This window comes from Camelus ferus, chromosome 14 (assembly GCF_009834535.1).
Source record: "Camelus ferus isolate YT-003-E chromosome 14, BCGSAC_Cfer_1.0, whole genome shotgun sequence".
NCBI classification, from domain to species: domain Eukaryota; kingdom Metazoa; phylum Chordata; class Mammalia; order Artiodactyla; family Camelidae; genus Camelus; species Camelus ferus.
The window spans coordinates 53060876-53082963 of NC_045709.1; positions in this window are offsets into that span (position 1 = coordinate 53060876).

The following is a 22088-nucleotide window of genomic DNA, read 5'->3' on the forward strand; positions in this document are numbered from 1 at the left end:
TGCCAGGAGGTGTAGGAAAGTAGAAAACAAAGCCATATGTGGATGGAGATAAATCCATGATCAGGCTGTTCACTCCAAATCCAGATTTCAGCAAGCTTCCTAGTGATGCTAGCACCAAAATGGGCTCCCTTCCCTAACCTATAGTCCTACCCTCTTAAGAAGGGAAACAGAGGCAGTAGTAGTTAATTATCATGACCTGTTTAAACATCACTTGCCAGAATATAATAAAAATGAAATGAAAGTACCAGACTGTTGACTACATTTCTGTTAAAATCAAAGCCACAGAATATTTCATAACTTAAGAAGCTACTGACATGGACCAAATTTACAAGGTGATCATTTTTTTTCTGCGACCCCAAAGGAGTCTCCGTTCCTGACTTTCCACAATATCAGAATGAATTATATGACATTTTCCATCACGTTGGCAGGAATAATGTCTTGCACGATTCAAACATCTGAGAGGACTTCTTATTTTCACACCGTCTTCTCCCACATCTGATTCAATAATTTGAGAAAAGGTCGTTCTTGGACAAAGGGTCACAGGTTACTGTTCCAGCATCTTGGCCTTCCACCCTCACATGTTCTGGGAACACGCTGAAGTTACCGTTAGCCCGCCCAAGTTGAAGCGGTGACTCAAATTTTGCCAGCTGCAATCAAACTCTTCTTCGTCTAAACTTTTGCACCTCTCAAGACCACAGAAATCTAACTCCCTGGTGATAAGACAAGGGAAAAAACACCTAGAAGTAAATTTTCCAGGAGCCTGACTTCCTTAAGTTTTGAGGTAATTGCCACCAGTTCAAAAGGAAACGTTCATGGGTAGCTGGAAAAATCTACACAATACTGTAGAAATGCGTGTAGGACACCCATTGTTAAGGAGGGCTCCCTTAACGACTGGGTTGCTAGGTGGCTGATAAATAAAAACAAACAAGGTTAACTGCAGAGGTGCTGAGTCTGAACACGACTTCTTGGATAGGGAAATCAATACAATGCCAGCGAGTGAGGTAAGAAGAATGAGATTAAACAAGCAAAGTTTACTTGCATTTTTTTAAAGAAGTAATTACTCAAAGACAGGTGCAGTGAGAAGTCACCAGTGTGGAAAATGGGCCACGAGGAAGATGAGAGGAAGTTTGTTTTCAAGGTGGGGTTAAAAGGAAAGGGTTGAGCCAGTGACGCAACCACTCATGTCTTTCTTCTTCTGCAGTTTGTCCTGTGGAATGGCCTTCAGCCCTCGGTACACACACTAGCTATTTGTCGAAAAACTGTACTTGGAAGACCGAACCAGATTTCTCACAGCTTCCTACAAGGTATCAGGACAACAGATCTGTGAATAAACAAAAGTGGCTTGGGTTACTACGTGCGAACACCAGTGTGCCAAGGGGTTGCCTTAGACAGCTCCCCACTGGCTGCAGGGAAGAAATGAATTCCCAAGGCCATCTGGCATTCACAGCTTTTCCCAATCACACCCCAAGGACTTTTCCAAAGGTAGCTGCTGCTACCCCCTGACACCAGCAAATGGCTTCCCCTGCCCAACTAGTGGGTTCCCCATCAGCTCCCCCAGTCTCAAGACACGCACTGTGCTTGCCCATCGGAACACATTCCTTACACCTCTCCAACTTTCCAAATCTGATCTCTCCTCGAGAAATTTCTCAAGTCTCACCTCCTTCATGAGACTTTCTAGCTCACTACAGCCTGGAGGAATTTCTCTTTCCTCCCACAACCTCTAGGGTGTATTTTCTGTGGTCCATGCGATCACATACCTGGACAGGCAATTTTGTTACCATCTGTCCAATCTGATGATAAATTTAAAGACAAAGAATAAGAATCATTCATTCTTGTTTTAAGTCCCTTACAGAGTGTTCAGATGTTTGTTGATAGCTTTACATAGATGGAAAGTAAAAACCCTGTATTATGGAACTGATTGCTACTACAAGAAATGCAACTCTGTGGCTAAAAGTGTCCAGTCTTAGCTGGAGGCTTGCCTTCATGTGGGCTTCCCTGAACCAGGCTGATGCAATGCTTCATCTTCAACAAATGGCTTCCATCATCAGTTGAATGGTTTCCATCCCCCCCAGTAGGAAGAGAGGGCAAATTGGAGATTAAGTGGCAGAATTCTCCCCAGGAAATAAGTGAGAAGTTGCACACATCAATTTGCAGTGCATTTCTTTGCCTAAAACCTGGCTGCAGAGAGTTGAGCACCACAGTGCTGAGCCAGGCAGACGCATCCCAGCTGCAACACTGCCATCAGGAAAGAAGCAGAGAAGAGGTCTCCATGGACAAGGTGCGTTCTCAGCACAGACACTCTGGGCACCTTTCACGTCTGCAGGGCTGAGGAAATTTTTTATCTGATGACAGAGTGTCCTTCCTGATGCTGGATCAGGCTTTCTATGGAATGTCAACCTCTTGTAATCCAGGGATGAATTTCATCTCTTCCTGTACGGATCTCACCACCAAGTCACCAGGAGCCACATTTTGGGACAGTGCACCAAGCTGAAGTGGCTCTCCCTCTCCCCACCCTTTTAGTAGATGAGGAAACCCGGTCCCCTAAACTCTCCATCGTGAGCCCAAGTGAAAGTTGACTCTTGTCCACCAGCTTACCTCCCATCTGCTGTCCCAAAAGCGGGCTGGGACCAGTGAGGACTCCTCGTGTTGCTGACAAAGAGATTGGAGTGTCCTGTGCCTTTCACTTAACTGTACTCTCACATCACCAGAGCCACACTTACCTACTAAGTTCTGTAATAAATATGCCCAGGTCAGCGGCTCCAGCCCACTTACAGATATTTCAAGGCCAGCCAGGCAATACCTAATTTTAATTCAATTCTAAAACATTTAGTGATCATACAGTATGAGCAAAGCACTACGTAGATACAGAGATTTTTTAAATTCCTGCCCTAAAGTTGTTTACAATCCCCTGCAGAAGACAGATATAAGCAACTGATGTAATTACAAAACAGAATTGGGCAAGTCTAACTAGAGATACAAGCAAAGTGCTATGAGACTGTGGCCAAAAGAGCAATCAATTCTAACTAGATGACCAGGGAAGGCTTCAAAACATATTTAGATAGAAAAGTTCCCTGGGGGAGGTGGAACCTGAACAGGGCCTTGAGGGATTAGTAGGAGTTTAACAAGTGACCAAGAAAGAAAGTGACCTTCCAGGTGGGGCAAGAGCAAAGGCACAGAGGTGGGGAGTGGTCTAGGCGGCACCAGTGCCCATGGGGCTGGGAAGGAAGGGGGCAGAGAAGGAGCCTTGGATGTGAAGTAGGGATGGCGGGGATGGCTTTGAGTGCAGGCGAACTTGAATCATTGGGACCAGCAATGACCTGGGATTCCTGAGGAAGGCAGGACCTTGATTGGTTCCAGGGAGGAGGAAGACAACTTTGCTGATTGTAGAAAGGTGAGGTAGAGAGGCAGGAAAATCAGAGGACACTCACTGAGCACAAACTAGCTAAGAAGCACATCAAGTAACGCTAGTTGCATGTGCCTATTTAAGAGAAAAACCTCATTATTACTCCCATAGTACAGCTGGGTAATGACAGAAATCATCTACCGAATGGATGTGCCAGAGAGGAATCAAAAGAAAATTCAGGATGGTGCCTTGGAGGAGGATGAGCCTGGAAAGGGGGAAGGATAGACCCACAGAGTTTTGGGGGCTAGAAAGAAAAAACACGGGGACCACAAACCATCCCTGAGAGCTGGGGTTTGGGGATTAAGGGGAAACATGCATCGAGCAGCAAGTTATGGCACTCACATTTGTTGATACTGTGCTCAGGAAAATCCAGCAGCATGTGAACAAACAAGGCAAAGAGCAAGTGGCTGCCTGGGTGAGCGCTAATGAACTGATTTGAGAGAAAAATTCAACTTGATTGACTGATCTGCATTAGACTGATAGCAGTAAATCCCTTTGGCCAAACAGACCTTTGTTCAACTTTAAAGGTATGTTATGTATTATCGCTTTGCATACCAAAATATGCATCTATCTCAGCAAAGTCTGAAAAATTAGTTTTTTTCCCCTTTCAAAGAGTGGAATGTAAAATACCCACCAAATCCTCCTGAATGGCGCCTGGGTGAATGTATTCCTTGTTATTTCATTTAAGCTGTTAAATATCTATTAGAGTAAAATTATGGGCTCTTTGCATGTGGAGTTTCCACTTGTAGCTTCCTGAGCATCGAAGTAATAAATGCAGAGCCCTTCATTTTGTAAGGCGGATCTGCTACATGCCAGGGATTGCCTTGCAAGCAGGCAGTGGTTCCTGCGAGAAACTGTTTCGTCTGTAATCTAAACTGGAGAGATTTGTAGACTCAGAAAGGTAGCCCAGCATGGAGGATATAGCTCAGTGGTAGAACGTGTGCTTAGCACGCACGAGGTCTTGGGTTCAATCCTTGGTATCTCCACTGAAAAATCAATCAATCAATCAACCTAATTACCCCTGCACCCCTCCTCAAAAAAAAATAAAGGCAGCCCAGATCCTGGATGGACATAATGACTATCTGAAGCCATCTGCTGATGTTAGACTTTTGGAGGAAAACCGTAAGACACTGGCAAATAAAATGATCAAAGCATGTCACTCGGTGACCTTCACTCTGACGAAGGGACTGCTCTTTCTAGAAGCGACCAACCCACTTTGCAAAGTCAGGATGACTCCTTTCTCTGTAAGCTCTTTCCGCTGAAACTCCAGTGTGTATTTCACGTTTTTCAGGTGAGCCACCTGTGTGTCCTTTGCTAAGCAGTGAACGGACGTGGAAGGTGGGAGTATAACTCAACTGCTTAAAAAAAACAGACACAACCTTTCCCTTTATTCAGCTGCACTAACTTTCTCACTGCATATAATGAACAAATACGAGGAAGACGTTAAGATCAGCAGCTTTATCAAAGCCCAGAGCTGTCAGGTTCTGGGGGAGGCTCTTTGCCAAATCAGAACACATAAACGTTGAGTAGAGAAACTAGAATATGAATTAAGCTCATATCACTCAAAAAGAGCTGAATGCATCTGAAACCAAAGTACACTGTCAGCCACCTCCACTTGCTCCGGGCGCTGATGCCTCGATTAGCTATGCAAGAAGCTACCTGCTATTTTAGAATTATATGAAGTCACCTCAGGGTATCTACAAGCTTCTCACGCACAAGATACTGACTTTTTTTCCCTCCTTCTTCTTGGCTTAGAGAACAGTTGTTGCTCCATCCAGGTAAGTACTATATCATGGACTGTTATTGCATAAGGTGTCATTAAGGCAGCTTCCTTACTCACAGAAGAATCAGTCTGCAAACAATAATGGTTTGTTGCTAACCCCCCTAAGAGTAAAAGACACCCAGCGCTTTTTTTTTCAAGTGGTACACACAATCCCGTTAAAAGATTAGAGAGCTGAAAGCTTAATTTCTAAAGAGGATTTTTTTTTTTATTTTAATAATAGAGAATGTTCCCTCCACCCCATTAAAAAAAATAAATTACTTTCTCTCCAGAAATAGTAAGTAAATTTATAGGAACAAAAGAAGAGCTCACATGATAGTAACTAAGCCACGAAGCTGCCAGTGTACAGAGTTTTACAGGTAACCGTGCAGTTCGACGTGTTTCTACCTGAGGGACAGAGATGCTGTTTTGATACTGGACTGCTGGAAAACATTTTTAGATGAAAAGGTGATCATGAAAGTGAGGGACTGACAACTCAGTCTTCAAAAGCCAAGGTTAATAAGGGTTTTTGTACACTTTCCCAAATAAATACATTAACACAGTTGACCTTTGACCTACAGTGTCCTTAATCTTGCAGCCCCAAGCTTCTCTCCTGAGAAGGGTGTAACAACTCTGCCAAGCCGAGCTTTGCCAAAAAGGATGCCCAGGGCGCTGAGCATTCACCATGGTTTAGACCGAAACCACCTCAATCACTCATCTTTCATCTGGCCAGTTTCCTAGATAGAACTATCCCAACCGTGCTTCAATTTCTCAGGCTTAATCTGCCCCACAAAACTTGAGTGTTTTATATAAAAAATAAAAGCACTAGATTTCTGCTTCTGCTCATTTAGCTCTGACTCCTGGTACCAAGCTAAAAAGGATTGCTCTGAATCTGAGTACCCACCTTCTCCAAACTCAGATAGTAATTCCTTTCAACTAGTCCCCCCGTGCTTGCTTCTCTGTTGTGCGAGCATGTGTGATGGCCTGTAAGTCCACTCTTCCCCAGGGCCTTAATAGAACTTCCTTCACCACACATGCAGTTACTAAGCATGCAATTTATATTTCCAGATGCAAAAATTTCACATGCAAATCTCTTTGACCTGAAGTAACCAAATGCACCTTCAAAACAGGAGTCTGCTGATTGATTACTGAATAGATCCACAGCAAATGCCATCAACTACATCTCATTCTCCCCAGCTCCAGATTGACAGGGCTTAGTTAGACGTATCTGAAACCAAGGTTGGCTTCTCAAAACCCCTCATGGATGAACTGAGCCACAGCTGTGCAATGGGATTAGCTCTTGTCTTTGTGGTTTGTACAAGTAAAGCGGGTGACTAAACTCCAGGAGTTCTACTCTTGGGCTGTGAAGATTATCTGGTTGCTACATGTTTCTGATCTAGGCTGTTTTGACCACATAAACTGTATTTAAAAAAAAAAGATATGAAATAGTTATGGCTATAAACATCTCAAAACTAAGGCAAATGTTCCACAACATCACTCTGAAATCAAACTTCCAGGTGATCAGTTGCAATTTAGAGGGAGAGAGACTTCCACTGGGAAGCCATTGGGTAAGTAATCTCTGGACATGGCCCATGGCGCCTGGATCGGCACACGAGTTGAGTGTTCCAGAAAGATAACATGAAGTACAACCCTTGACCTTTTATGCCCAACTAGACAAGGATTAGTTCTCCACAGCACACAGGAAGACGTGAGGGCACTCTTCCAGGGCTAGAATCCACCTGTGGAAGGTCTGTAAGTTCTTTCTTCTATTAATATCACCTCAACTCCAAGGAACAGTAAGCTAATGCACTTGAGAAGCTCCCCTTGTCCCTGAAATCAAGGAGAATACTTTGCCATTGGCTAATTACTTATTTATTCATACACAGTACACTAAGTCATTGAACCCGTGCGTCATTACACTGGAAACAGTAGGCAAACCCAGCTAAATAAATGCTAGTTTCCTTCTTTCTTCTATCTGAGTAAATTTATTCTAATCAAATACAATAAACTGACAAGCAGTCCTTTAAAGAAAGCCTTTAACTAAATTCAAGGTATTACAGGATAGGTTATAGGAGACTCCAAAGTGCTAATTCCTTTTTCAAATTACCTCATTTCCAAGCAGACACTGCTAATCAGAAATAAGTTAAGGCAGCCTTCCACATGTGAGAAGTAAAGTTCGTTGTACTATCTGAAATTTCCTTACTGTATTTCTTGACAGAGAGTATCATTAGATTTAAAAACAAATTAGAACAGATATTTTTCTCTGTGGTCTTCAGGTGTAATTTGGTGCATGTAAACTGTTTTTCTTCCTCATGTAAAGGGTGACATGATAGATTTGATCAGTAGCATTTTATTACAAAATCAACAGGCAATAATTATCTAGGTGACTCATGATGAGGCGTAGCACTGTTCTTAGCCTATCTAAAAAGGAAGAAAAGTTCACTAAAGTTCAAGGTACAGAACACACACTTGAAAGCCTAGGTTTTTAAAAGTTACCCAATTTCATGAAGCCTGTGCTCCCTTAAAATCTGATTCTTACCCAGACTTTGTGAATACGCAACTTAAATTAGTCATGTGAAGGGGAGCAGGTGAGTTACAAGATGGGAATCGTGCCATCCTCCTCTTTTTACCAACAGGGGTTGAGTTACAAGGGCTGATTATTTCTGAAGCTATCACATGAACACGGATGTGAAATTCTCAAAGTGGACATGGCCTAGGTATGAGCACTTGGAAGAATTATGGATGGATGGCCAGCCTTACGTCAGTCTCCATGGAGTTTCCTCTTTCCCCAAAGCAGCCTCCCAAGTCCTATGTCACTTGTAGCTCACATGAAGGGAGTATCTAAAGGCCAATAGGAGAAGAAAGGGTCGTTTGGTAAGCATAGGCAAGCAGAAGTCCTTTCTGAAATGTATCGAGTATCTTTAATCCTGCATTCTGGCCTCCGGATGATTTATGGCTCTTATTTTCTTTTCTCTCTTTCCTTGTGAGGCTTGCCAAAGTAGACTTTAACTCTGCCTTGAAGCATGCAAACACAGAGTTCTATCTTCCTTGATGAATCGGATTCTTGCCAAGTGAAAGCTTTAATGACAAAATTACGCTCCAAAGAAAGGACAAGGTGATAGCCTGAAAGGCATGAGAGAAACACCACAGAGTGTTCCTTTGGCTGTGAGAGTTTAGAAAATTAAGAGCTAGGCTGTGATCCTCCCTCCACACCCCTTTTCTGTCCCCTGACCCTGCCCCAACTCCAGCCTGGTTACAATAGAAAAATTGCATCTATGGGAAGACCAATTTGATTCATTTGGGGAAGGGCATGAGGGGCTCTTCCCCATCACCCTTTTGTTCTGCTTGACTTTATTTTATTATTTTTTAACATTTTTTTCATTGAGTAATAGTCATTTTACATTGTTGTGTCAAATTCCAGTGTAGAGCACAATTTTTCAGTTACACTTGAACATACATATATTCATTGTCACATTTTTTTTCGCTGTGAGCTACCACAAGATCTTGTATATATTTCCCTATGCTATACAGTATAATCTTGTTTATCTATTCTACACATGCCTGTCAGTATCTACAAATTTTGAAATCCCACCCCCTCAACCCCCTTAGCAACCACAAGTTTGTATTCTATGTCTATGAGTCTGTTTCTGTTTTATATTTATGTTCAGTTTTTTTCGATTCTGCATATGAGTGATCTCATATGGTATTTTTCTTTCTCTTTCTGGCTTACTTCACTTACAATGACATTCTCCAGGGACGTCCATGTTGCTGCAAATGGTGTTATATTGTCATTTTTATGGCTGAATAGTATTCCATTGTATAAATATACCACATCTTCTTTATCCAGTCATCTGTCGATGGACATTGAGGTTGTTTCCATGTCTTGGCTATTGTAAATAGTGCTGCTATGAACATTGGGGTACAGCTATGTTTTTGAAGTAAGGTTCCTTCTGGATATGTGCCCAGGAGCGGGATTCCTGGGTCCTATGGTAAGTCTATTCCTAGTCTTTTGAGGAATCTCCATACTGTTTTCCACAGTGGCTGCATGAAACTGCATTCCCACCAGCAGTGTGGGAGGGTTCCATTTCTCCACAGCTTCTCCAGCATTTGCCATTTGTAGACTTTTGAATGATGGCCATTCTGACTGGTGTGAGGTGCTACCTCATTGTAGTTTTGATTTGCATTTCTCTGATAATTAGTGATATTGAGCATTTTTTCATGTGCCTATTGATCAGGTTCTGCTTGAGTTTAAATGACAAGGAGCTGCTGTCTGCATTCCCCAGTCTTTCCCCTTACTCAACCATAAATGGTTCAGCCTTACGTCAAATTGTGAAGTAGGTAAAATATGTCACATCTGGGCACTCGGTCACATTTGTGAGCAACTCCATCCCCTCCTGCCCCCAGCCTTTTGGAGTTCCATGCCACACAGGCTTCTCCCAGTGAGGATGTGGACATAACAAATGTACTCTAAACAGCAGGAGACTTGCCTGTTCTCGTTCTTCTCATGCCTACAGTTACAAGAGAAGGTTTCCAAATTTCTCTCTCCCCAGATCTTTACCCTGAGTCACAGAGCTAGTCATTAAACAGTTTGTGGGACATTTTCACAGGAATAGTCAACAGATTTCTTATAAATTTGTCTTTCTGCATTGTCTAGTGGAGCAGTCTTCCTTCCCAAAATGCAAATCAATACACAGGGAGTTGCCCTACACCCAGCTCTTTCCTTTACCACCAAAGTCATTTTCCATTCCTCTCTATTCCACCTTTTAGACTATTGATCAACAGGTATGTATGGCCCGCCTATTCTGTGCCAGGAATTTTTCTAGGCTCTTAGGATATATCAGCCAGCATAATAGGAAAAGATCCCTTCCTTGCTAGAGTTTATATTCACGTTTTGGGAGCCTGGACCATTAATAGCAATGGTGATGATGATGATGACGATGATGAAAATAAATAAACAGTCTCTTAGATAATGAGAAGGGCAATGGAAAAACATTTTTAAGTAGAATAGAATGAAGAGGATTGGGAGTGAGAGTGCAGATGAGCAGTGGGAAGTTGGGAGGGGAGTGAAATTTTTAACAGACAGGGCAGGTAAACTCACTGAGACATGACATACAAGCATGGGGGCCTTAACATAATGGCATCTGGAGGAAGAGTGTTCCTCGGGAAGGAAACAGCCAGTGCCAGGTTCTCCAATGAGAATTCCTAGGGATCAGCTATGAGGTCAGTGTGGCTGGAGCAGGCAAAAGGGGGGGAGGGTGGTGCAAGAGGAGACCAGAGGGGAAACTGAGTGCCAGATGGTAGGAGGTCCTGTCCACCAATATCAGAACTTTGGCTTTTACCAAAGTCCAATAGGGAAAAATCATAGCTTGTTTTTTTTTTTTTTAATTTTTAAGAGAATTTTTCTGGCCTACAGCATTGGAAACTGACTTTGAGGAAGCAAGTGTAGAAGCAAAAAGACCAGTTAAGAGGTTATTACAATAATCCAAGTGAGAGATAATAATATTGGGAATGAGAGTGGTTTGTTGGGTTTTTTTAGTTTTTATTTTAATTTTGATTTTAATTTTCTTTGGTGGGGAGATAATTAGCTTTACTTACTTATTTTTAGAGGAGGTACTGTGTGATTGAACCCAGGACTTTGCGTATGCTAAGCATGCACTCTACCACTTGAGCTACACCCACCCCTCTATCAAAGTGGATTCAACAGCCATGCTAAGTGACCAGATTGTAGATAAATTCTGAAGGAAGGTCCAAAAAGATTTCTTTTTCCTTTTATTATCTTTTTTTTATTTGTTTGTTTTGAAATAATTTTTAGACTTACAGAAATGTTACAAAAAAAAAAAAAAAGACTCCCCAGATAACCATCACTCAGGTTTCCCTAATGTTTACAACTTATTTAACTGCTGTGTAATGTTTAAAACCGGGAAATTAACCATGATACAATACCATTAACTAAATTATAAAGTTTAATCAACTTTCTCCAGTTTTCTTCCAATGTCCTTCTTCTGTGCCAGAGTCCCATGCTGCATTTAGTAGTTGTGTCTCTTTAGTGTCCTCCAATCTGTGACACACAGTTCTTCAGTATTTCCTTGTGTTTCATGACCTTGACATTTTTGATGAATAACAATCAGTTATTTTGTAGAAAGTCCCACAGCATAGGTTTGTCAGATATTTTCCAGTGAATTGGATTGCATTTTTGGCAAAAATATCATAGACAGGATGTGTTTCTTTCTCTATGTATCATATCAGAATCTACGTGATGTCAACGTGTCTTATTAACTGGTGATGTTAATCTTCAGTGACATTTCTTGACAGATTGAAATGTAGGGAATAAAAGAATGAGAGGAGTCAAGAATGACTCCAAGATTTTTTTTTTCTGAACAACCAGAAGGATAGAGTTATCAACCAGGGTAGATGGAGCAGGTTTAGGGGAAGACAAGCTCAGCTGTGGACATGTTAAGTTTGAGGTGTCTACCAGGTACACAGGTGGAGGATTCATGTCGGCAGTTGGGGATATAAGTTTGGAGTATGAGAAAGAGGTTGGGCTAGAGAAATTAATTTTGGAATTGTCAGCATATGGGTGGTTTTTATAACCATAGCATTAAATTAGTTCACTAAGAGAGAACGTAAGGCTAGACAAATGAAGAATAAGGACTGAGCCCTGGGACGTTCCAACACTAGACAGTTGGTGAGAAAAGGAGAAACTTGCAAATGATATTAAATAGCAACCAGTAAGGGATCAGGAAGCCATCTTGATCGATTCTTTATCCTTTTCTCCCTATCTTAATTCTATGGCCTTCATCTAGGCCAGTTTCCTTAAAATATTGTCTACCCTTTAGGATTCAGTTTGTATATGGAAAATGGGATTTTAAATAGCTTTTAGTTTTTAGGTCTGATACGAGACAATGCCTGTAAATTTTTTGCAGTGTCTGGCACATGGAAAATATTAGCTATTATTGTCATTATTTTTCTCTGTCTCCTTCACTAAACTATGAACATCTTAATAGTTGACACAGTTTTATTTGCTTTTGTTCCCGTCCCTTGCACTGCATTAGTACATCACTAATGCTCAATTGTGATTCTTGAATGAAGAGAAAAAAGAAGAAAAAAGTTAAAGGTGCTGCTTAACCCAAAAGATTGAGTTCTTATGAGATTCCAAACAGTGGCTCTTAGGATAAAAGCTACATTTTGCCAGTCCGGTCCAACATGACTCCCTGGGGGATCATCTTGGTGTCGATAATCCTGTCTTGAGTGGAGAAGGGCTGCCAGAGCTCAGACTGGCCCTTGTCTGAAATCTCTTCTCACTGCTTTTATGTCCTCAGGATTTATGAGCCAAATCAACCTCTCCCAATGACAACCCTCTCAAAAATGGCACTTATGTATTGACATCTAGAATGGAAGCTGTGATTGACCTTGGACAAGTTAATTCTTTTTTACATCTTAGTTGTATTTGTAAATCTAGAGATGACGCCTCTTCTGGCAGAATGCAGTGGTTGAGCAAGACCCTCTCTTGAGGTCCTTATTCTTAATAGGCAATAAAGTGGTGAGAAGTAAAAACCAGTTTTATATTTCTGGTTCTACATTAGATGGTTAAGTGGCCAGGTGGAGGGGCCACATGCCTACTGAGTGCTCCATATATGAGACACTATCCAGTGTTATGATATAAAATCTCAGGGTGATTTTATGGATTAAATATTAATATTAACATATATTTAAGAATTTATAGAAAGAGACAGGGACTCAAGTCCTTCTGATCCAAATGAGTGCACAATGCTGAAAACTGAGATAGAGGCTCTGCCATGAGTAGAAGAAAAGTGCTCAGGTGAACTTTGGGTGGAAAAAAACACGAAGCTCTGGGCATCTGCCCCCCCTCCCCTGGAGGGACTCCTAGACTGTTCTAGTACACTGTTTTAAGTTTCCATTTCTGCACTCTAACTTAAAGGAGAATTTTATTTGCACCATTAAAACCAGGTATTTATGCTGTAGATACCTGTGATTTTTTTTTCACCCTTAGGTCAATGTTACAAACTTGCTTGATTTTACTATTTCTCCTTTAACCACCATTGCACTTTTAACTCTCTCCTGTGAAGGAGTAAGAAGAAAGACAGAAGAAATCAGTGACACCAATGTTCAGAGTTCCCCCAGTAATATCAGAAACAAACTACTAAGAACATTTCAGTAACTAGTTTTGTTTTAGCTTAGTTCTTGTGTCTCATTTTATAGAAAAAACAAAGAGATCACTATAAAACAAGTACATAGCAGAGATTTAACTTCTGCATCAAAAAGGCAATTTCTAGAGTAAATCCCAGGCTATATGCATTCCAGGTTCAATTAGCTATACCTTCTATATCTACATTTACTTGGCTGCACAATGAGAACTCTTTTATCTTTAATCATGACCTGGGGGCACTGTAAGACAATCATTAAATATGTTCACTAAACTGTACTTACTAGGGCAGAAAATTGGAGTAACACACATCAGAAAGATTTTTTAAACAAAGACTGAAATTCAAAACTCGTATTCTAGTTAATTTTTAGTTAATTTAAAAAATTTTACTCAATCACACCACTGCAGTTTCTGGTGGAAGATAACATAAAGTGAAAACCACTTGTCTCCATAGAATTCATTTTAGCAAACATTCATCCAGTGCCGGGTATTTTGTTCATGAAAAGAAATGCAAAATATCCTTACTATTTAGAATAGGGTTAGCACACTAAGGCCCATGGACCAAGCTTACTTCTGCATAGTCCATGAACTGGGGATAGTTTTTACATTTTTTTATGGTTGGGGAAAAAAATTAGAAAAAAAATATTTTGTGATATGTGAAAATTATATGAAATTCAAATTTCTACTCATAAATAAAGTTTTATAGAAACACAACTACACTCATGTTTTTATATTTTTACCTATGAATGCTTTCACACTAAGATGACTGAATTGAATAGTTGACACTGATACCATTTGGCTTGCAAAGCCCTCTACGGAAAGTTTGTCAACTTCTCCTTGAGAAGCTCACAATCTATGGTGGAAAGGAGGTAAACCTATGCATTTAGTTTTTATAGCGTGATTAGTGCCATAATAGAGGTATAGTAACAGTGGGGAAAGTTATTTCTTCTATACGTAGAAGTTGGAATTTTATGAGCATGTTTAATGAAAATGAAGGAAATGAAAGAGATTCTAAGCAAGGACATGGAGAATTGGAGCTTAACATAGGGACCGAGAAAAACAAGCCCATATTGTATCTGAGAGAAGCTGTGTAAGGAGTGTAGAAACAAGTGGGAGACGAGACTAAGAAAGTACGTGTGATCTGTGGGAATGTAAATTGGTGCAGCCACTATGGAAAACAGTATGGAGGTTCCTCAAAAAATTAAAAGTAGAACTACGAAATGATCCAGCAATCCCACTCCTGGGTATATGGCCAAAGGAAATGAAAACATTCATTTGAAGAGATATGTGCACCCCTATGTTCGTTGCAGCATTGCTTACAATAGCCAAGACATGGAAGCAGCTGAACTGTTCATCAGTAGCTGGATAAATAAAGAAGATGTGGTGCACATGTACAATGAAACATAACTCAGCCATAAAAAGAATGAAATCTTGCCACTTGCGACAGCATGGATAGACCTAGAGGATAGTATGCTAAGTAAAATAAGTCAGACAGAGAAAGACAAACACTGTGTAATTTCACTTATATGTGGAATCTAAAAACAAAACAAACGTAAGTAAAGAGAAACAGAATCATAGATTCCGAGAACAAACAGGTGGTTACCAGAGGGGAGGCGGGTAGTGGAAGGAGAGAAATAAGTGAGGGAGATGAAGATGTACAAACTTTCAGTTACAAAATAAACATCACAGGTATGGAATGTATAGTGTGGGGAATATAGTCAATGATTATGTAATTCTTTCCATGGTGACAAAGGGTAACTAGACTTTTTTTGACATTTTTTATTGATTTATAATCATTTTACAATGTTGTGTCAAATTCCAGTGTAGAGCACAATTTTTCATTTATACATGAACATATATATATTCATTGCCACATTTTTTCTCTGTGAGCTAAAGGGGAACTAGACTTATTATCTTGAAATATATAGAAATATTGAATCACTTTGCTGTGTACCAGGAACTAACATAGTGTTGTAGGTCAATTACACTTTGGAAACAAACAAACAAACTAATAGAAAAAGAGATCAGATTTATGGTTACTAGAGATAGAGGTTTGAGAGGAAGGGAGAATAGGATGAAGGTAGCCAAAAGGTACAAACTTCCAATTATAAGATAAACAAGTACTAGTGATGTCATGTACAACATGATTAATATAATTAACATTGCTTTACACTATACATGAAGATTGTTAAGAAAGTAAATCCTAAAAAAATTAAATTCTAAGAGTTCTCATCACAAGGAAAAAATATCTTTTTTCTGTTTCTTTAATTCTGTAGATACATGAGATATATAAATGATGGCTGTTCACTAATCTTATTGTGGTAACTATTTCATGATATGTGTAAGGCAAATCATTACACCTTAAACTTAAACAGGGCTGTGTGTCAATTATATCTCAATAAAAAAATGAGAGAGAAGATTGGAAAGTATGTGAAATCAGATTAGGATTTCTAATCTATTCAAAGATTAGGTGTCTCCTGTAGCAGATCATTAAAGATTTTAAAGAAGTGCTTGATTAGATCTGTGTTTGGGAAAGATAACTCTAGCAGAAAGGTGGAGGCAGGAGAAAGGAGAAAATAAAGGCAGAGGAACCAGCACTGCAACAGCTCAGGTTAAAGATAATGATCTGACTCAAGACAACCTGTCTATAGTTGGTGGAGTGGAATCCAGAGGCACAAAGGAATTTCAGACTAGCTGAATTGCTGACCAACTGAATCTGAAACAAGAGTGAAATCGAATATATGTATGTACATGTATGACCGGGACATTGTGCCGTACACCAGAAATTGACACATTGTAACTGACAGTATTTCAATACAAATAAAATAAAATAAAATAAAATAAAACAAAATAAGAGTGGAAAGTGTCAAGGTGGCATGATATTTGACTGACTTTCTGATCTGAGAAAAATATTATCCAAAGATGAGTTCTTTGGAGAAATGTCCTGGTTTGTCTCTTTCATTGTTCTGCTCCAGGGTGTAAAGCAATGACTGACTCTTCACACACAGTTAATCTTTGCTGAAGGAACAAATCAATGAATGGCATGAAACAACATAGGAACTCAAGGGGAAAAGTAGCTTTAATACAAATTGTTGTAGTTTACCCATATCTCCTTTCAGTGAAAATAAGATAAGTCCTATTTTGGATAAATCAGGCTTGAGGTGCCTATGGACATCTATATAGAGTAGCCCAGTAAGGAATTTTGGAATATAGGCCCAATGTTTAGCTGAGAAAACCTGATGACCTTGCAGGTGAGCAGCATAAAGGTACTAGATGGACCCATGGAGTGGATAAGAGTATTCATTCCAGTTTATTTTATTTTAAAATATCATATCTGGATGCCCTTTCCCTTGTTAAATTATAAAATGATTCTGTCTGATTGCATAGGCACTGCAAATCTCCATAGCCTGGCTTCACTGTCCCATTGGAAAGACTTAACAACCACTCTGCTGCCATAGCCTTTTCAAAGCCATAGATACATTAGGTAAAAAGGAAAGAAAAAAAGATATTAACTACATTCAAAAACATATTTAAATGATTTCCTGTATTCCTCTGTGATACTATAGTGAAGCAAAATCGTAGTTATCTTTGTATTCAAACAATAGCACCAACATCAAATTTTAAACCAAGTTTAGAAAATAGGGTGTCTATGTAGGTTAAGGCACCTAGAATTTGTTCTAAATACAATGTTAAGCACTCAGCAAACAAAAACAAACAAAAAAACTTAATTGTATTGCAACTCTAGGCATAAAGACTTGTTGCATCTGACTATTATTGGGAAGTGAACTCCAGTTTCTAGGGCAAAGTTGGTTGGATGTGGACCATCCACAAAGTGAAATCACAAGACAGAAGACTGGTAGGATCTGGTTTCTTTTTCCTATTGTGTGACAATTGAGGGGCGGTGTACGGGAAACACAGCATTATGAAAAGCGAAACATATGTTGGTACTGCTGAACTTCCTGGTCCTTAAGCCAATAGTGTGTCTTGTGCATTTTCAAGACAGGGGTACTACTGGGTGCATTTTCTAGACTTATTTGACCACAGAGTCATTTTATTCAAAGTATCTAACAGAACTAGTCTACCATGGCACTCACTTTAGGAAACAATATACTAATTATCTTCAAGAACTACATCTTTGTAAGCAGTTTTACCCACTGCTATCTTTCAATAACCACTTATTTGCTGACAATGAGCAAATGTATATCTCCAGTCAAAAACACATGTCTCTCATGAGCTCCAGACATGTGCCTTGTGGACATCATCATTTGAATGTCCGCTAGTACCAAAAAAAATCTGTATGTCAAAAATTGTCAATGTTTCCATCTCTGCTTCTCTCCAAAACACACACACACACACAAACACATCCCTATTCACCCTATTCACATTCAGCCTTCTGAGTACTTACAATCTCAAGAAATAGTACTACCATGGGGCCAGTTGTTTCAATAAGAAATCTTGGAGATACCTTTGAGTTATTTCTCTTCCTCACCACTGATACCCATTTACCAAAACCTGATGCAGTTACCTCTGAAATATCCTTAATTCAGATCCCTTTTCATAAGCCCTACCATCCTGTTTAAGCAAAGGCCTTTAATATGTCTCTCGTCTTGCTTGGTTCCAGTCCATTGTCTGTGACATAGACAAAGGTTCCGTGGGTTTACACAATTGTCAGAACTCACTGGAACACCCAAGATGTGTGCATTCTCTTTTATGGGAATTATATTTTAATAAATATAAATGTTACAGTGGTTTGATATCAAGTAATTCAGATATCTTTAAATAAGATAAGTGAGTTACTGATTCTCTAATGTAATTATTGCTGAAATAATCATTTTGATTAATGAATTAAATGAATCATCAAAAATTCTGCTGTCATGAATCAGTGATCTTCTCATGGTTATAAATGCCAATAAAACTTGAACAAGTCAGATCAGTACATGCCTAATAAAAAGTAAACACACATGTAAACCTCAACACTGTTGGGTAAGATTACTCAGGACTAATATTTCAACTCCCAGGCAGAGCCAGAGTTGGCTCAAGGACCATAACATGGGGCCCCTATAGCTACCTTTTCAGCAGTTTAACAAACAAAGATCTAGAAATTACAGACAGAATTTTGCCCCTACAACACATTCTGTTTTATATTTGGTAAAATAGCCCCTTATAGACTGTCTCAAAGGCCATAAAGACCTTTTTCACAGGCCTTTTCCCCCACAAATCTCTTTTTTTATCCACATCCTCAGCCCTCATACTGTCACAGATACAAAAAAAAAAACAAAAAAAAAACCACATTTCCAAAAGAATTTAATATCTTTTCTTCACTCTGAATTCCTTCAAATAAAGCCCTTATATTTAAGAACCAAAAAAGCACAATATAATTGTGATATTAGCTTAAAGGCTGTAACAAAAACCAAAATAGGAATGGCTTAAACAAGCTGCCGGTTTCGTTTCCTCACATAAGAGTCTTCATGGAAGCCCCCGGGGCTGTCCTGGCTGCTCCTGAGTACTGAGAACCCAGTACTTTTCATCTTTGAGCTCTGCCAGCTTCAGCTGGCAGCTTCCGTCTCTCGGTCTAACCGTGACGTTAGCTTTTACCATCTGTGATGGTTCATTTTTTTTAAAACTGAAGAATAGTTGATTTATAATGTTGCATTATTTTCTGGTGTGCAGCATAGTGATTCATTTACATGTGTATATATATATGTGTGTGTGTGTGTATATATATTCTTTTTCATTATAGGTTATTCCAGGCTATTGAATATAGTTCCCTGCGCTATACAGTAGGACCTTGTTGTTTATCTGTTTTGTATATAGTCATTTATGTCTGCTAATTCCAAACTTTTCAGTGTCAACCTGACTGGGCCACAGGTTGCCAGATATTTGATCAAATGTTCTTCTAGGTGTGTCTCTGAGGGTGTTTTTGGATGAGATGAACATTTGAATCAGGAGACTGAGTAAAATAGATTGCCTTCCCTAATGTGGGTGGCCCTCACTCTATTGGTTGAAGGTCTGAATAGAACAAAAATATTATCTCACAAATACGAAAGAATCTCTCTCTACCTGACAGTTTTCAAACTGTCTTCTCCTGTCTCTGGACTGAAACTCAGACTGGAACTTACATCTTTGGCTGTCCTGGTCAGACCCTCAGATTCAGACCAGAACTCTACCGTTGGCTCTCCTGGGTCTCCAGCTTGCCAGCTGCAGATCTTGAGGCATCTCAACCTCTGTAATTGCTTGATTCCATAACTTATAATCTCTCTCTACACACACACAACCACACATACACACATGGTTTTGGAAAAACCCAGACTAGGACAGATTTTGGTACCAAGAGCAGTCCTAGAAGAACAGAAAGATGAATTCTCTGAATTGTTTCTAGAGTTTCTGGAATTGACTCTCTAATCTGATTAGAATTAAAGATGAAAATTACTTCTAGTGGTAAAGGGAGAACCGATAGTCCAGGGAGACTGATCTGGCAATACAGGCAAAGTATCTCCACTGAATACTCTTCATCAATCACTTATAAGAAGCAAGGAGCTGGGTGAATGTATTTGATACTTTCAAATATTTTGGGAAAACTAAATGAGATTGCCTGGTTGCTCCTACTGTCACTGGACAAAGTGGGGACAGAAAAGGATGAGCTTTGGGATTTGAATTCCCAGCTCAAGGACTGCGTAAAGGACTTCAAAGTGTCCTCTAGTGCCCTACAGAGAGCTTTATCTCCTGTAGCCACAGGGTGAAGGTTGCTGACATATCACACACAGAATCTTATCCTGTGACTGGCTGAATCACAAGTTGCACTCCCATCCTTACAAGGTATCTACTGCTAAAGTAAGGGTATTGACTGGGAAAGAATGGGATCTTGAGAGTTGGAATGGAAATGTGTGGTTAGACTCTGATGAAACTGGAGCCATTGAACCCCTCAACTCTGATGAGTCTTCTCTGCCAGTGGAAGCAGCCTCCCCACCCCCAGTTGGTGTTACTATTTTCTATCCTCAATGGTAGCAGCCTTTTCACCTAAGGGATGGAGTCTGAGGGAGTTAACCTTGCATTGCCTGAGGAAACTAATCAACTCCCCTGAGGCAGTTGCTATTTAGGAATTTAGGATTAGCAGATACACACTACTGAATATAAAATAGATAAACAACAAGGACCTGTGTATAGCACAGGGAACTATATTTGATTTCTGTAATAACATATAATGGAAAAGAATCTGAAAAAAAATGTATGTATGTATATGCATAACTGAATCACTTTGCTGTACAGCTGAAACTAACATTGTAAACCAACTGCACTTCAATAAATAATAAAGTTATTAAAAAAAAAGACAATTCTGATTCGCCTCAGAACCCCCCTCAACACTCCTCTTTGCTTCTAGACCTATATCTGGATTCAAGACACAGTGGATTCCTAAAGGTGAGGTGTGCCATGCTCCAAAAGAACTAATTGAGTTTTCTAATTTATATAGACAGAAATCTGAGGACCATGTTATGGAATGGATACTGAGGGTGTGGGACAATGGTGGGAGGAACACACAGTTGGATAGGGCCAAAATATATTGCTATGGACCCATAAGTTTAGATTCTACATTCAATGGTTCAGCCCAGGGGGTCAGGAAGGGTTCTAACACTTTGGTTTGTTGGCCAAAACATAGACCAAAAAGGGGCCCACAGTGAGCAATTTAGAAACACCACATCTGCCTTGGTTTAATGTAGAAGAAGAGGTTCAGAGGTTTGGGGAGGTTGGAATGTTAGAGTGGATGTGTTATTAATAAAGCCTACTCTCACATAATGGGAGAGTCTAGAAAATGTACTTTTCATCACAACTGTGAGAAATAAATTTCTGAGGGGAGCCCCAGCATCCTTGAAGAGCTCCAAGATCACTCTTATCTGTAGGCCAGGCCTTAGGAGACAGCAGTAACTGAATTGGAAAACCTAAGCACAGTGGGAATATTTGGATCCCCATGAGGCAGGGGCCAAGTGGCAGCTTGCAACCTCCAGAGGCAAGATAGGCACATTGCCATAATGGATGGTAGCGTTAAAGCAGCAATCAAGATGGTCTAAATTGTACATGTCCAGGTCAGATGAATTTCCAGGTCTAATCTGAATCATAAAAATAAAGTGATGGTTTCTCAAATATTTCCCAGACTTAAGAGGCCAGTTTACAGACCCAGACCTAGAACTCCTTGAAGTAGGACCTTGCTACATTACCAAAAATTTACACTGTTAATTTTTCTCCTAGCCCACCCCAAAGGGACCAGGGTAAGATTAGAATAATGGTCATTATTCCACTATAGTCATACAGATGGAAATGGAGCCCGAGATATAGAGATAATGAGTGAGATTTATTTTCATTCTTTCAGTTAATTTTTCTGTTTTTTGTTTGTTTTTTTCTGGGTTGACAGCTACACTTTTCAGCTAAAATGAATTATAATTAATATGATTCTATTCTAATGGAAATAGTTAAAATTAGAGCTCAGTTTACATCTATTCTTTGCTGGAAAAAATAGGTTACTGTTTAAATTGTATTTGTCCTATGAAAGTATTGTAAATTTGCTCGGCTAACTTTTTATTAGATTAAAAATACATTATTCATTTAGAAAAATACATGATTAAGTCTTTTATCAAAACTCTAATAAACTTTAAATATTGAAAATTGAAGGAAAAAGACAATGGGTTTACACAGAGATTTTCACTGAATGAACGTATTTTATAAATTTGAATACACTGATCTTGGCAAACATTTAACATTCATAAAAAATT